Source organism: Cyanistes caeruleus, chromosome 2 (genome assembly GCF_971803275.1).
Source record: "Cyanistes caeruleus chromosome 2, bCyaCae1.hap1.1, whole genome shotgun sequence".
Taxonomy (NCBI): Eukaryota; Metazoa; Chordata; class Aves; order Passeriformes; family Paridae; genus Cyanistes; species Cyanistes caeruleus.
The window spans coordinates 11002206-11019582 of NC_141702.1; the positions used below are offsets into that span (position 1 = coordinate 11002206).

The window sequence follows — 17377 nt, forward strand, 5'->3', positions numbered from 1 at the left end:
TAATGGGGAGCAATATTTTTTTAAAAAACAAACTATAAATTCCTGTGCATAGTTAGAGGCAAGTCCTTGGGGTGGGAAAGCAGATTTACACTTATCCCCACTAGTAGCTTCATGAGGAGTCAGCATCTTCATTTGAGTGAAAAGCCCCAAGAGCAGAGCCTGAGCCACCCCCTCACTGGCTGAATTCCTTTGGCTCATCGTGGGGGAATCAAATGAGTGGGGAGAAACAGAAAATTCATGTTTCTTTCTTCAAGAGGTTCACTGTAAAGCAGGACTCCCTAGAGTCAGATCTTCAGTTTTCACACAGCTCCATACCCTGTACTACATGGAAATTTTAATTTGGTTTGGATATAAACAAACCTTTGCTCTATCTGAGTTCAGGCAGGGGCAAAAGCTCACCCAGGAGCATAGCCTGAGTGAACGGGGTCAATCTTCAGAAGGCCAGGAGGAAGCAAATCCTTTCCAGGCGGCATTCAATATTCACAATATCAGTGGAAGCAACTAATTTCAGAGGCCAGTCACTCTATACTCTCTTTATGGCCATTTAGGAGAGATAGATACCTAAAAAGTGGTTTAGAAAACCCATGTTTAGGCTCTTACTGTGATCAGTGTTTTGAAGAAAGCTTGCCCTTGCCCATGGTGTATAAATGTTACTCCTGCCTGAGATAGGAGCCCGCGGTTGGTCTGCACGAGCACACCCATCTGCTGCTCTTCATCTGTGCGACTTCAAGACTGGAAAATCCAAACCTCCCTGTGGCTGAGGACACAGGCACAGCATCAACCTCATCCCAGGCTCTCAGACAAATAGGAGTGGTAACATGCACACCAATGTCTGTCACTTTTGATTCAAAACACTGCAGGATACACCCCAATGCCCCAAATTCTATAAGCACTAGAAAAATTTCATTTTATGGCAAAAGGTCATTTTCAAAAGCAAACCTGTCCCAGGCCTTCTGACAAAACCAATGTTCTGACCCCAAACTTCGCACTCAGAGAAATATGTTATTGCTCTGTTCATTCATACAGACCAATGGGAAGGGAGGAAACTTCCCCACCTTCATATATATCCCACAGATTTACATGTGATAGTTCTGTTTACCTTTGAAGTTCAGCACTATGAAAGGCAACAGTGATACATGGGAACCATCAAGTCATTTCTGCACCACAGAGGGAAAAGGATTTTCCTGCATCTTCTTCTGGTTACTCATGGGAACACTGTTTTCATGCTCCAGTGAGAATGATTAAATAATTGCTGTAAAACGTTCATTAAAACAGCTCTTCCTCCAGTGTTTAAAACATTTTAATATTAGAAACATGTTTTGAAAATATAGTGAAGTTTGATAGATACAAAATTTGGGTCCATTTGACCAAAGCTATTCAAAGCAATCAGCTCCTATTTCAATTATATGTGAGTTGCATGACTAGGTAATTTTGTAAAATAAGCTTCAGCACCCATCAAACTCAAATTCCAGTGTTTGTTGAACTTCAGAAGAAACAGAGTGTTGGTGGTGACATATCTTTACTCATGGATGTGCTGCACAGCTTCACCAGATGCATTTTCTAGTAGCTTGCATGCAAGACAATTCAATATAGTCTCCTCTGCTGCCTTTTAGTGCACAGTTTAATTCAAGTACTTTCATAAAGGGGTTTATTTTAAGCCCTTAAAGTTTAGTTTATTTTAAGTGATATTAGGACTGGGGATCTTGCCATAAAAGTATAATTTTCTACCCCTCCCTTAGCAGAAATGGAAAATAATTATGCTCTGCATAACTTTAAGAGAGCCTCAGCATTAATACAATAGAAACCAGTGTAGCCTCTCTATAAATACTCTCACACCAAACATTTCCAGAGGACTTGTTTTTGCAGCAGTAGCTTAACTCCAAAGCCATATAAATCTACCTTGTTGGTAAAACTACTGTAGGGCAATACAACACAGGCCAAATCTTCATTCCACTGACATCCGTAAGACTGATAGCAGCAGAAGAAAGCAACACTCCCATATGTTTATTATATCGTATTTTATGCGGCTGTCACGCTCCACTAGCTTTGCACCAAGCTGAAGTCTGACCTTCATCTTAGTACGAATGTGCAGGGCAGAGTGACTGCATGCAGGCTGCTTTACTCACCAGCCATCCCTGGGTGTTGCATTATCTCTCTCTGGGGCATGTTCTACATCTGCTTTAAGGGTGTGTTTACACTGCAGTGAGTGTAGTGTGAGCAGACATTCCTGAGTTAGCATTTTAAGGAGTATCTGAGGACTGTTTGCAGCACAGCTGTGATAGAACAGACTTCAGCACAGACTGGGGACCCCCATATTTGCTCAGTTTTAGGGCTAGTCTGCCTGAGCCCAAAACTGCTGGCCAGGACAATCTCTCCAAAGTCCAGGGAACTTGGACTTAGTAGGTTCACTCATGATCTTGTTCTCTCATCCTGTGCACAGAACAAGGTGGTGAGGTTGCAGAGGAATGAGCAACAACCCGTAAGCACATCCAGTATCCCACTGTCATCAGACACCATGTACTAATTCTATTATTTATTAAATATTGAATTCTAGACAGCCAGAAGAAATATGCATAAACACTCACTTACCCCTAGGCTGCCTGCACTAAAAGAATGGTCTGTTTGCCTTTCCTATTGAGACCAGACTGAGATCTTAAGATTAGTATTTAGGAGTGTTGTAATGTTAAAGAAGCACAAGGTCATGCTTTAAAATGGGTTACTTCAGTGTAAATATCTACTGATCAACTTATGGCTGCTTTGACTGTTGTTCATGTCCTTTATATACCCTTGGCACTTGAAGCATCCCTCAATAACCCAGGCAAGCCAGAGTGACATGAACAAAATCAAGGGTGTTCAACAAGAAGCAGAATTCAGGCTTAGATCCTAAGGTGACAGAAGGGAGAGTATGAGCACATTTATGTGCATTGTTCTGTTTTACTCTTAATTTGATATTCTAACAAAATAACTTCTTCCTCCTCCCTGTAGCTCACACATTCCTGTGTTTGTTTGTTCTCTGTTAAGTCAATGAACTGTGACTGTGACTGCATCTGTGACTTAGAGTTTGCATCATTTTTTCTTTCTTATCCATGTTTCAGCAATTGCACACAGAAGGAGACCTCATGTGCTAGGTTCTGCCTTTTCCCTTCCTTCTCCTCAAGGTCCAGCCAGGCCTCCCAGGCTGAATTCTTGTAGATGCTATTTGAAATTATATTGGTTGCTCTGAGAAACCTGCACAGAAGGTACCAGAGATGATTTAAAGACACTACCCCTCTAAAGACCCTTCCTTAAGCAGAAAGTATCAAGTGTCTATCCAAGCATTTGCATCAAGTATAACTAAGGCAACCAGTGCCATCACAATCCTTTAAACATGGTATTAAATTGGATCTGAGACATCTGCAGCCTGATTTGTTGGAGGGTGCTGAATAAGCTGTTTTTTTCCAAATACCTTGACTTTTTCACCACTGGAACGGGGATAAAATTAATTTCCTCCATAAGCCTTTTGAGATCCATTAATTAATAAATATATTTACAGAAACAAAGTTTTATAAGGAATTATATTTAATATCTTTATATCATTTTGACAAGTCCACCTGTGTTCAAAATATGCTGTACTGGTGGAAATGAAAATTGTTGTGGCTAAAGTGTTTGTATAAATTTTATAAATATAAATATTTAGGGATTTTTTTATGTTTGTATCTTCATTGTCCTTAAAGAGGAAGATTTCTGTACCTGAACTTTTACAGCTGAACCCTTTGAAAACGATCTTAATTAGTAACAGTGTAGCTCTGTTGTATGGAGGAGAATTCCAGATGCACATTTAATACTTGTAATAATTTCTTTTTATGTATTGTAAGAGCTCCAAACAGTAAGCAGCACATTGCTATAGCTGACTATTTATTACACCTACTGTACAAAAGGAACCAAGTCTCTATTACTTTTTTATTCATATAGATGTTCCTATAAACCAGATAGTTAAGTGATGTATTTGTTTTGGTTTCTAGCCAAGCAGAAATATTTAAACCCTGCTTTTGGAAGCAAGAATTATCTAATCACTCGCTAGCTTTTATAATAAAACATTTATCGTGGAACATTAATCCATTAGTACTTATTTTCCATCCCATCCTTTCACTAGCACCTTGCTTTGAACAAGGTTGAGTTTGGCTGTGATTTTTCCTTTTATCATATATCATAGTTACATGATGGGACACACCAACATTGAATTCAGAAAAAAATCTTGCACTTTCCTTGAACTTGGCACCCAGATGTTCTGCTTGTGCTTCCACTGTTAACAAAATAGTGCATGTGTGAGTTCTGAAATAAGTCTTTCATTGTAATGTACCAGGGTTTCATGGATGTAAGGAGGCATGTGGAAACAGCTAAGAATAATTACCTGCTAAAGAAAAATTTGTGTTTAACTAGCTTTGTTTTTTCACAGCTTTAATTTGCATAGCACATCACCAAACTGCCACACTTAAGCTCTCTGGCATTAAAGGCAAAAATTAAATGCTTCAGGGGAATTTCTGCTTTATTTTGTTTTGTTTTGCCAAATTAGAGATTAAAGGTAACCCCTGACTAAAAAGTGCAGTCCCTGACTCTGTGATGACACATCACCTATGGTGCCGTGTGGATGATCAAAGGTTAGACTTCCTCAGGCTCTTGCCAGACCTGGATTTTCAAAGCCACTGCTCAACACAGTGTCAGCTCAGGACCAGAGGGTGACATGTCCTCTTACAGCACAAAGCCAACAGGAGGAAGGGAAGCACTCAAGGAACTCCAGTCTCATTCCATTTTCTTCAGCTCGCCCTGAAAAGAGAGAAATTAACAAAGAAAAGTAAGGTGAGAAAATAATGAAAAAAACAGGTAGGAAGGTCCTTGAGGAACAAAAACCAGAACGTTTGTGCAACTGAGAAGTTTCTGCTCATCAATGGCCTTTGTGTGCTGCTCTTCCAAGCAGCAGCTGCATGCCCAGGTAGGCAGGTATCTCTGGAGATATCTCTGGAGAAAGCTGTCTGGAGACAGCTGGTTTGTCCTCCATTCCTGGGACCAGGAACAAGGCTCAGGCTCCAAAACTCAGCTGAGCCAAAGATCATTCCCCTTCATACATCTCAAACATTGCACAACATTGATGCCTTGTGCCCCCAGACAGGGTTCTGCAGGCTGCTGTCAAAGAGAGGCTGCAGCATTTGTTTCCTATTTTTATTAAGAAATATTCCATTTGTGAGCCAAAAAAGCACCTCTTTTTGTAGCATCCATTACAGAATGTATGAAAATCAGAGCCAAATCCTGTGAACTGGGTGTAATCTTTACTGCTGGAGTAGATCCTTTGCAACCCATAGGTGTAAGAAATACTACGTCAAGCTTTTATAGAACAAGAGACAAACTATTATTAATTTTAGCATTGGAAGACCCTGATTCTCTCTACCTCTCTTTGTAGATTTAACTGAGGCCTGTGTAGAGTGCTGACTTTAGGCAGGCTGCAGCTCAGGAAGATGGGTGCCTCTAGTGACCACAGTGATTCAAGAGGCATGGGTAAGTCAAATAAAATTCATGCACAGAAACAAACTGTCCAGTGGAGAAAATTAATCCTGGGAAACAGGGAATAAAGGAGGAGAGGATTTTGAAGACCATGCATTGTTTCATTATTCAGATATAAACTTTCCCTGCTGGTTGTTAATAGATGGATGAGAGCACTGTGGTCTCTGTGGTCCCCAGAGGAAAGTGACTGTCAGCCTACAAAAGAGCCTATTACCCTGTGAGGGCCTGAGGTGTCACAAACTATACAGATACAGGAGTAGCTCTTTGTACAGTCCAGACTTTAATCTTCATTAAAAGTCTCCCCTATGATTTTGGAAGAGAATAATTTTTTTGTCATTTCACTGTAGGTTTTTAATCCTCAGATAACTAATGTGCACCCTATGCCTGTACTTCTCATAGAACTTTTGTGGACATTAGAAGAAATTTTGTGTGCAAAGACAGATGCAATGCAGGTTCAAAGAAAGCAAGCTAGCCACTGAGCAGAAGTCCCTAAAACAATCACTTTAAAAATTCTTTTTAGTGTCCAAGCATTTAAAAGAATACAATAATATTTTCATGGCTGTAAAATGAAAAGTCAACTCTTTAATAAAGTTACATTTTCTTAACTTATTCCAATAATTTTTTTCCTACTAATTTATGTGGAAGTTTTATCTTTACAATACAGGCCACATATATGCACAAGACTATAACCCTTTACATTTAAAAATAGACCTATCCCTTCAGATTACTTGTATTTTCAGTATTCTAATATTTATATTTAAGATACACTTCCTTTTTTTTATGTATGTTGCACATTTTTATTCAAAAAAGCTATTCAGGTTTTTTTTTTATCATGGGTACTTCAAAGTTATACTAAAAAATTATGTGGATTGAATATCCAGATATTACTATTTGCAGAAAAAAAAATATTTTCTTTCTTCCCATTGGGAAAACAGTAACTGCCTCCTCAAACCAAGTTATCAGCTCAAGAATCTGAGAATTTCAGTCATTAAAATGGTATTACCTCATTTTTTAAGTTCATTAAGTGCAGGTGTGTGTAAATGATCTGATGGAATTCCCTCAGCACCTACTGAGCCAAGGATTAGTTCAGCACTTGTGTCAAAATGAGTAGCATCAAGGCCACTCACTTTTGAAGCTGGGAGCTGTTCCCATGGGCTCCTCCAGAAGCCAGGAAGATGTAATGAAGTCAAATTCAAATCACCTTTCCTTTTCTTGAATCAGACTTGTATAAATAACAACATGTAAAATAATATGTTGTGAAATATTATACAATAATTATGAAAGAATGGAGTGCAATACAATGAATAGACCTAGCATAGTAGAAGAGTTATGAAACCAGAAAGTGAGCTTTCTACCAGTTGCTGACATTGGGACACTGTTAGGAAAACCTCTTTTGATAGGGTCACCATATCTTTTGATGAGCCTTCTGATCTCTCCATGTTTTGCTGGAGGACATTTCTGCATGATACAGAATATCTTACCCAGTCTGGTGCACAATTGTCCTGAGAGATGTTTATAATATGTGAGAGTCCATTCAGAGGGACCTTGACAGACTTGAGGGTTGAGCCCATGAAGATCAACAAGGCCAAAAGCAAGGTCCTGCAGCAGGCTCAGGGCAATCCCAAGGACAAGTACAGGCTGGGTGGAGAATGGGTTGAAAGCAACCGGGAGAGAAGGACTTGAGGGTGACAGTGGACAAAAAGCTCAATATGACTTGACAATGTACACTCACAACCCAAAAAGCCAACTATGTGGTCATGGAGATCAGGACAGGTGCCTGAGGACTAAAAGAAAGCAAATGTCATGCCACTCTTCAAAAAAGGCAAGAAGGAGGATCCAAGAAACTACATGCCAGCCATCCTCACCTCAATTCCCAGAAAGATGATGGAACACCTCATTCTGGAGGCCATCTCTGCCCACATGGAAGATAAGAAGGTGATCAGGAGTAGTTGTGGATTAACTAAATGTGAATTCATGCTTGACCTATCTGAGTGGCTTCTAAGATGAAACAGCTGGATGGATGAAGGGAGAGCAATGGATATTGTCTACCTCAGTTTCAGCAACGCTTTCAACACTGCCTCTCACCATATCCTCATAAGCAAACTGAGGAGGAGAGGGAGGTGAATTAAGGTGGATTGAGAACAGGATGAACAGCAGACCCCCAAAGGCCACAATCAGTGACACAGGGTCCAGCTGGGGATTCGATACTGGGCCCAGCACTGTTTAACTCGTTCATCGGTTGCTTGGATAAAGGGGCAGAGGCTGCCTCAGCAACTTCCCTGATGACACAAAGCCAGGAGGAGTGGCTGATATCTCACACAGCTGTCCCCCCCTTCAGAGGGACCATGGCAGGCTGAAGAGATGGGAAGAGAAGAACAATCTGAAATTCAGGAAAGGCAAATGTAAAGTGCTGCATGTGGGGAAGAATAACCCAGCCACCATTATAGGCTGGAGGCCAACCTGGTGGAAATCATCTCTGTGAAGGTGATCAAGCACTGGAACAGATTGTCCAGAACGGCTGTAGAGTCTCCCTCACTGGGGATTCGAGAACCAAATGGACACAATCCTGCACCATGTGCTCTGGGATGACCCTGCTAGAGCAGGAAGGTTGGACCAGAAGACTCTGGTCCTTCCAACCTGACCCATTCTGTGATTCTGTGTCCTGGGCTGCAGCAATGTCTAGCATGTCCAGCAGGTGGAGGAAAGGAATTTACACCACCTCCCCTTACTCTAATCTTGTGAGATCCCACCTGGAGTGCTGTACTCAGCTGTGGGGCTCCCAACATAAGAAGGACATGGACCTGTAGGAGCAAGTCTAGAGGAGACCACAAAGATGATCAGAGGACTGGAAAACCTCTCCTATGAAGACAGGCTGAAAGAGCTGGGGCTATTGAGCCTGAAGAACAGGAGCCTACAATGGAGCAGGAGAGGGATTTTTTACAAGGGCCTGTTGGGATATGATGAGAGGTACTGCTTGAAACTGAAAGAGAGTAGGTTTAGATTAGATGTTAGGAAGAAATTTGTTACTGTGAGGGTGGCGAGGCACCAGAATAGAGAAGCTGTGGATGTTCCATCCCCAGAAGTGCTCAAGACCAGGGGCTTGAACAGGGCTTTGAGCAACCTGATTTAGTGGAAGGTGACCCTGCCCATGGCAGGGGGATTGGATCTGGGTGATTCTGAAAGTCCCTTGAAGCCCAATGATTCTGTAATATACCTGGACATTGGAGAAACAGACTCATTTACACTTGGCTTTTACCAAATACAAAGGGGAAGCTTATGATCATGCAGGACTGGCCTCCTATTCATCATCTTTATGACAGAGAAACTTAACCTTCCAGGACATATAAGCATAGTGACAGACCTCAGTGTCTTCTGAGTAACAATTCAAATGCACATATTTGATTAGCTTATTTCACTTATTAATTAAATACTTATAGAAAAATGTACAGAGGGGCAAATGTTTGCAAAAAATAGCCCTTATCATGTTATTCTTATCATAGGGATGAGTAGAAAGCAAAACAACACTGATAGTTAAGGTAGGTCTTCCAAGAAAATTTAAATATATTTTACATCTGTATTTTCCCAGCTACAGGAAAAGTAACCCCTTTGTGATTTATCCTTCATTAGACTACTGAATGTCACTACAATCACAGGAAATACTGCACACTTTTGTCTGTATGCACTTAAAGACATAACAGGACTTATATGGGGGATACTGCTAGCACTGTTAAAATACAAAAAAAGAAAAAAATCTCTCCACTTGAAAAAAAGCTGCATGGAAAAAACAATCAAAATGGCCTAAGCAATACTATCACATAATTAGATTGCCTGGCATAAGCTTAATACATGAAATGTCTTCAGTTCTCATGCTATTCTCTGTCTTGATTAAGGAAAGAACTAAAAGACCAGACTTTTTCCATTGCTAAATTTTCCATTGTGAAATTTGACGTGTTCATGACTGCAGAAGTTCTGTTAATCAATAAATCACTGGGCAACTTTGATTAATTAACTAGTCAACAACTCATAAGATGGTTCAGTCAGAACATCTGCATTTCCTTTTGTCCTATGTGATTTTTTAGTGAAGTAAAATGTGGCTGTTTACTTCCCAGACTGTTCGCTTTAAATGTTCTATGGAAGAATTATGGATTATTTTTATTTGTGCTTCAGTAGCAGCTAATAGCCTCTTCTAAGCTCCAGGCTTAATTTGTGCTAGGTTTTACATGATCCCACTTTAATAGGCAAGGCTGGGGGTAGAAAGAGATGCAAAGTAATTCCAGGGGTGCTCATCCATAGCCCCGCACAAGCCCGGAGGCAAAGCCTGCACCAGAGCTCGGATGTGTGGAGCCCTCCCACAGCACCCTGCCAGCCACGCTGCCTGTCCTGCGAGGAAACAGAATGCTCTGCTCTAAGCAAACAGCATTGTTTTCAAAGACAATTTGCCAGCATGAGCTTTCCTGTAAAAGGAACCATCTTATTAGCACTCTGGGTGGGATGTCATCCTCCAACAGGATGTCTCCCATGGAGCAGTCTAACCTGCACTCCAATGTTGAGTGCTGGATGCTGTCGTCCTTCCAAAGTCAGTGCCCAGCCCTTCTGCAGGGTATGTCAGGGCAGCAGAGGATGGCAGCAAGAAATGAAGAGACATATGGTAGGTGAGGGCATGTTCTCTGGAGAAATCTACAATTTGGATGTGTCTTAGTCAACAGAAAACAATTATGACTGTGCACAGGGCTGGGTTGCAGATCCAGTCACACTTGGATGTCTCTTGGATGCTTGTCACAGGAAATGGATCCGTGCTTTATTTAATGCTCTGTCTCACCCAGCTGACATTTCCAGACTCCCCTGATTAAGGGAGCATTGAAAACCTCCCACCCATTCACCCAGCAGAAACCTCTGAGCCACCCTTGGCTGCCCATGCACAGAACAGGTCCTATGACCTCTGTACTCAGGACTGCACCATGTTCTCATTTATTTAAATATGTGAATTACTCTACACTAATTTCCTTACAGTGGTTCCAATTCACCTGTATGTCTCCCACTGTTTCCATTTTTGCTCCTCATGATAAGTCCTCTCCTCCATTTCAGTTGTTCTCCCTCACAAATCCTTTTTGCATAAGAAGATGAGAAAAATATGAAGTTTTGGGATTACTACTAGACAGAAATCCCAGTATTCCAGGCAGATTTGCTGCTGATCTTTTCAATTCTGACTTAAAAGGCATGAGTTTTCTATCATTTGCCAGAACACATGAGAAGCAAAGTGGGGACCAGGGTGTCTTCTCCCAGGGCACAAGTAGTAACAGTTTGGTAGTCATTACCCAGAGCACCATTTGAAACTTTGATTTTAAATACATGATAGCTCAGTTTCCATCTAAAGCAGCCAACAAACAAGCAGACCAGAGAACATTACCCCTGATCCTTTATCTTAATAAGTTCTTGTTTTTTTACTTGCCTCAGAAACAAAAAACAGAGGCTGCGGAGCAATATATTGAAAAAGCTGAAACATACCAACCTTTGAAGAATCACATACAAAATACTACTTTAAATCAAAAGTGTGTGTGTTGCACTTTGGACCAGGTTGCCAGCTGATGTAAAACAGTTCAGCTCCTTTAATCATATGAGGTTATGCCAATTTACATCAGCTGAGGATCTGTCTAATAATAATATGTGAAGCAGGGCTTCACCACATACTGTACTGAATGTTGGAAAACATCCTGTGCTTAAATGCATGCAGCTCTTTAACTTGGAGTATGAGACTAGCCACATTGTTTGACATAAGGGTTAGTTTTCAGATAGTGAAATTTCAGTTGCCAGGTGCCAGAGGCAATTTATCAGACACTCATAAAATAAAGATCAAAAAGCCCATCAGTCTCCCACTGCATCTGGGATCTAGGAAGGAACACTTACAGCCCCCTATCCTTTAAACAGCTCTCACTTAAAGAGCTCACTGTTTATAATAACAAGAAAAGGAGAAAGGGGTCAGGTCAAAACCAGCTGAACAGCAGGTGGTGTTATAAATTTTTTTCCCCCAGTTGAAACTTTTGTGAAATAGTGGTTCAAGTGTACTCACACAAGCCTGTTTCATATTTTTAATTTGTATTTTTAGATAATTTTTGGCAATTAGAATACAAGTCACAGATGATTTGACTTTTTTCTTCTGTTGTTTACTCGAATATGTTACAAAAATAATCCTGAATGATTTCCTTTCATGCTTCCCTTTTGACTGAAAGCCCTTGCTGCACATTACTGAACTCAGCTTTTCGATCCAGAACCAAAATTCCTCCAAAGTTCAAAGGGGTTTCCGAGCCATGTTCCTGTTCATAACCAGCTTAGGTGGAATGGTGCAAGATGAGAAGTTTGGATTCAGATCTGAACCGTACTATTATTTAATATTTAATGAGCACTCACACGCAGTCTTGGCTGAAGTCAGAAACATGAACCTTGCCTTCTGAAATGTTTCAATGTCAAGACTCTGGTGTTGCCCTCAGGTCTCCTTGCTGGGGTGGATGAAGCATCTCTCCACCTCCAAGGAATGTGTCACATTCTGGTTTGAGTCCATCTCTTATGACTTCATTCCTCAAAGACAAAACAGCCAGACTTTATCAGGCAAGAATTAGCCACACATGTTCAGAGTTGTCATCAAAAACTCCCATAAGAAACCCCTCAAATGAGATGAATGTAAGATACTTTGCTATTCCAGAAGAGTCAGTGAGTGTCACATGAAAGCCTCATCTCTAGTCAGCAACTGACCATGACAACCTGACAAATTTGAAATACTAATGAAAATATAGCATTACCCCTGAGGACACAGGATCAGAGGAAATTTGTCCCTGATATAAAAAAAATCCTATGAAGTACAGAGCACACACAGCCCCCAGAGACATTTCATGGCACTGAACACACTGGAGTAGAGGGAATGCAATTTGTCTTTACTAATTTTAATCCCTTAATTTAAGTACCTGCTGAGGTTCTAAGTATAGCAAAAGGAAAGAAGAAGGCATCTAAATTAATATCCAAATTGCATTACAATTTGGATATTCTGCATCAGCCTCTAGAGGTGTTTTCCTCCATCAGTCAGGCTTGGGAGCCCTGGCTCCCACACAAAACCCCTAAATTTGATCCTTACTACAGGCAATGTGACTGACCTCACTGATAAAAGCATTATTTTTTGCAGTGTGTGCTGTTTGCTCATGCATCCATTCAAAAGTTTTCTCTCCTTGTTGCTCTTACCTCCACTGAGTCTAAGAGTTCCTTCACCACAGCTTTGATTAATGACCAGTTGTTGGGAACAGCGATGTCTCCAAGTTCACAAACACAGTGCTCATCATTTTTCAAAAATGTAAATGTTTGTCAACAGTTACTGCACAGAGGTAATAAAAATCCATGGGAAAGAAGTGGTGTGCCTTGGATACAAAAAGTATGACTATCATTAGTATTATTTGCTGGCAAATGTGACTTTTGTAATAGTGACCACAATATTGTTACCATACATCAGCATCCACGGAGGCTAGTACCCCCTAATTTTCTGACTGCTATCAGGCTTCCCAAACACCTTGTCCCAGAAATCATTTTTCTATTCCAAAACATGAGTCAGGTCTCCCATCTGCTTTGGACATCCATTCAAAAAGGCTTACTTGGCCTTAATCCCAGTCACTGAATTCTGTGTGGTATCCAGTATAGAGTATGCATTATTTTGAAATGCTGTAATATTGTTATCTTTGCTTTATAACTGTGATCCCTTAGAGCTTTCCTTTGTATTTCCAGCATTCATTTCCCAGGCAGTTTTATAAAAATGTAATGAGCTGCTATTATTAAAGCCTATTAACTTATACAGGCTTGTTGCCTGATGAGAACTCAATTTTATTTTCCTTAAGCAGCAGGCCAGATTGCAATCAAGCAGTTTCTCCAGTGAGTATCCCAACAAATTCATCACCCTCTTTCTTAGTCTGAGATAATGCCACAGTAGAGACCAGGCCAAAACTTTTCTTTTTCAAAGTTACAACGAAGACATATTTCCTCTTTTCACAGTAATTGGCTGTAGTAAGGTAGTCCTTTCCTTCATTTCATAGTTCTTTTCCTTTTTTCCAAATTTCATCCCAGAAACTAGATTGAGATATTTATGAATTGTGCTGAGCTCATGGGTTTTAATTAAGATTTCTACATACCTGAATAATTTCTATTTCTAACTTACCTCTTCATGCAAGACTAGCATTAGACTCATGCAGCATGTGTAGGCACAAGACCACACAAGGCAGGAGGCTTTGCATTCCAGGTCACCATCTCCAGAGGCCAGAGCACAGCAAGAGCTGCCAAATTGGTTTAGATGGGCCCCAGCTCCGCCTGCAGCTGTCAGGGCCCTCCCACGCACTGACAAAAAGAGATTTTCCCACCCTCCTCTGACCTCCAGAGATGTGCCTAGTATGGAAACCTGCTGAAAGCACCGAGGTGTTAGGCATTTCTGCTTAAAAGGGCTGGAGGAGGAGGAGGAAGACCTTGCAATGAAAGCACAAGGTTGTCTGGCTTCAGTTCCTAGTCCTGTTGCCCATTGCTTGTCTGACCTTACATTTTACTCCCTCGACTATTCTGTTTTGACTCTGTGTTTCATAAAGCTTGAGACAAGAACTTCTAGCTGTGATTCATGGAAAAACACAGCCATCAAACTGTGCTCAGGTTGTTAGTGAACTTTGTGAAGATAGGGAAAGACTTTAAAAAATAAGGGCAGGGGGAGAAGTTTTTCAGTATAGACAACAGAACACAAAGACCAGATTCATCACAAGATAACATTATACATTTTAAAAATATTCATAGTTCAGCAGCATGGATTTGTGAATCTGCTCTTACTTCTAAAAAAATGGTATTTCATGCAAACTGGGCTCCTAAATTTCGAAAAACCAACATCTCTTGGCACTGCAAATATCTCATGAGATTCCTTAATTGAATCACTTGTGAGTGTTCATTTAACTGGAATTCCTAAATTTCCTTGGCATTTATCTAATGATATCTGAGCTAGTTTAACAAGCATTTCACAAATGCCAGGCCTAAGACAAAATGCTGCTTCAGGTTGTCTCCATGGATAGGACATATATGGGATGGCTGAGCAAGATTTTCATGGCAGACCCTTCAGCAAAGGACCCAGAAAACACTATATCCCTGGCAGGGAAGTCACTTTGAAGGAGGTTTGCACATTTACTGTGCAGTCAACTGGGGAAAATATAGTGTCATTTAAGGCATCTACTAAAAGACTCAATCTCCCTAATTTTAAGCACAACAGAGAGGCAAATGGGACTTCCTCTAGAGCAGGCACAGGTTACTGAGGCAGGTGAGACACACCTCCCATCACCAAAGGAAACTGACCTAGTTTTATGTAAGGCCTTTCTATGGCACCAAAGAGAACCACCTCACACATCACTCTTTCACATCTATTTTTGAACTTGGCTCTGCCCATGCATCTCCTTAAATCAGCTAAGAAGCCAAACAGAACAGTCCTCAGGGTATCAAATTTAGTTCTCCCCCGATACATTTTCTGCATACTAAAGCCGGAAGAGATTATTATGGTCACTTGTTCTGTTATGTAATACACCACCTACATTTGTTTTCATAATATATTTTATGATAAAATACTGGCTTTAAAAGCAATTAATTTCTAATTATACACTTTCAAACTCCATGTTTCCAAAGCTAAGCTGTTCTATACTGTCATTAATTATAACACAGATCAAGTTTCACACGACAATAACTTGGAGGAGTATGATTTAAAACAGAACTTGTGAAATTACCACTTCTGAGTATGCTGGTGTGGAGCTAGACAGCAAAATATATGCCTTCATACAAAAATTGACATACCTATTTCTGATGTGAGCCCTTTCATTAAATGGAGTCAAATTATTCCTTTTTGCTATTCAAAATTCTACAAATTCCATCCAGTAAAACTCAGGTTCAGTTCTTGGCTGCTTCTTTATGCTGGCTCTGTGAATTTCTCAAATCTAGCTTTTCCACTCATTAAAGTCATAGCTAGATTCTCCTTTCCCTCCTGTCCCTCTGCTCCCAAATCCCTTCACCAGCATGTCTGATATGTCTTATCAAGTCAGAAGCAAGCTCTTTACTCACGCCAGCCAAAGCTCTGGAATACGGTTCCCACCTACCTCTGCAGCCCTCCCTCTGCCCATTCCCACGGTCTCCCTCCAAGCACCTCCCAAGCCTTCAGCCTATCTGCTCCACTTGGCTCTTTTCCTGCTCTCTGTGGTCCTCAGGAGCTGCCAGCTGGCCTGCTTTTCTGTCTTCCTCAGAAAATTAGATACTTTTGGTGTCCCCACTACCTCATGTGGAGTCAGGTTCATGTAACCCCATCTTTAGAAGGAGAGCTCTAAATTCATCTTTTTTCTCTTGCCTTGCTGTTGACACCATTTCTGGGGCCAGGCCCTGGTAAAAGGAAATTGAAAAGTTGTGTATGGTTCTTAGCAAAGGTGTAATGAGCTGGCCGGTGAACATCAGCTGCTGGATAGAATCTAAGCTCCTTGATGGTTTTATGAGCATGTCACCAAACACTGATTTTCCTGAAGTTCCAAATATTCATTGTTTGTTTGGGAGGCAGAAGCATCTTAGTTGTATGCGAAGATGGTGAAAAAGCAATCCAGAGCTGTCACTAAAAAGGGAAGAATTTACTAAAATTGTTGCCAGAAAAGTATTTCATTTACAAAGGAAAAAAGAAGCTCTCTTTCTCCCTTCAGTATTTAAAAGTCCTGACAGCCATGCAGTTTTGTTGCAATGTCTTAGGTGGCCACTGACTTTTTGTTTTTGAGCAAAACCTAGTTTACAAATCGCCAAGTGTTGAACTACTAATGATATGGTTATTTAATGTTTCTAGACAAAGGGAATTACTTCTCTCATATATTATGAGAACTAATCATCATGGGACCAAAAGGAAAAGTTGGCTACTGAACCAGAGGAACTAACAGATCCATTACTTTCCTGGAAATGTTTCCTTTTAGTTGGCTAATGTGCATTATGAGCTAACGATAATGCTGCACATGACTGTATGGAAGGGATGACCTTTTTCTGTCTATTCTCTGAGAAGACAGACATAATCTATCTCTGTTTCAGACAGCACACAGCACATTAGTATGTTTTAGTGTCTATTTACACTAGAACTGGGTGCTAGGACAGCTCAGTAATTTCCAAATCACAGATGGTTCATGTCTGGGCCATTCAACATACAGCCTGCACCCATTTTTGTGGACATACCCACAAACGAAAAGCTCAGTTCTTTGAACGTATTTCTCATCCTTTTTGATTATCTAGCCAGGAAAGTTGTTGTCTTAGAAGACTTATTTTCAAGCTGCTTTCTGGGAGTGAACTTGATTTCATTTGCCAGGTGAAAACTAAAAGAAATTAATATCCATTTCCCCCTGTGCCTTTCTCCCAGATGGTGCTCTAAACCTGGGTTGCTTTTATTTCCTCTATTCTGACAGAGCTGGATCATTCTTACTCTTCCCAACTTCATCTTATTTTTGACACCCATGATATGATGGAGGAGTCAAAGAACTCAGCTCAGCCTTTTTTGTTCTCAATCAGTGGGAGAAAATTATCTCATTCTAGAAGTGTGTTCTCTTCCTTCTTTCATTCCCTCCCTCCGCAAGCACAAAAAGAGAAGTGGAGAAATAGCTGGTAACAACACAAGACAGGACTGGGAAATTGCTGTATGAATATCACCATGTCCTGTAAGGTTTAAATGATACTATATGTCCTGCAGAGGAAAGTACTTCTGGCCAAAATAATTTTTACATCCCCATGCCTCCTAGTTTGAAACATTGTTCTGTTGAGGAGAAAGGACTGTATTTCTTTTTTA

General features: G+C 40.6%; 1 long non-coding RNA gene across 2 annotated transcripts; it reads right to left on the reverse strand.

Annotated features, from left to right (window-relative positions):
* Window positions 1-1285: 1285 nt before the first annotated feature.
* Window positions 1286-15646, reverse strand: LOC147654605 (uncharacterized). 2 transcript variants are annotated; one of them, XR_015282719.1, is made up of 4 exons: window positions 13724-13937; window positions 12763-12935; window positions 11941-12108; window positions 1286-4803 (listed from the first exon to the last, which is right to left on the reverse strand). It is a non-coding gene; the product is annotated as an uncharacterized LOC147654605 (long non-coding RNA). The 2 variants fall into 2 exon arrangements; XR_015282720.1 differs by lacking the exon at window positions 13724-13937 and adding an exon at window positions 15376-15646 and having other exon boundaries at window positions 3541-4803.
* Between the last annotated feature and the right edge of the window lie 1731 nt (window positions 15647-17377).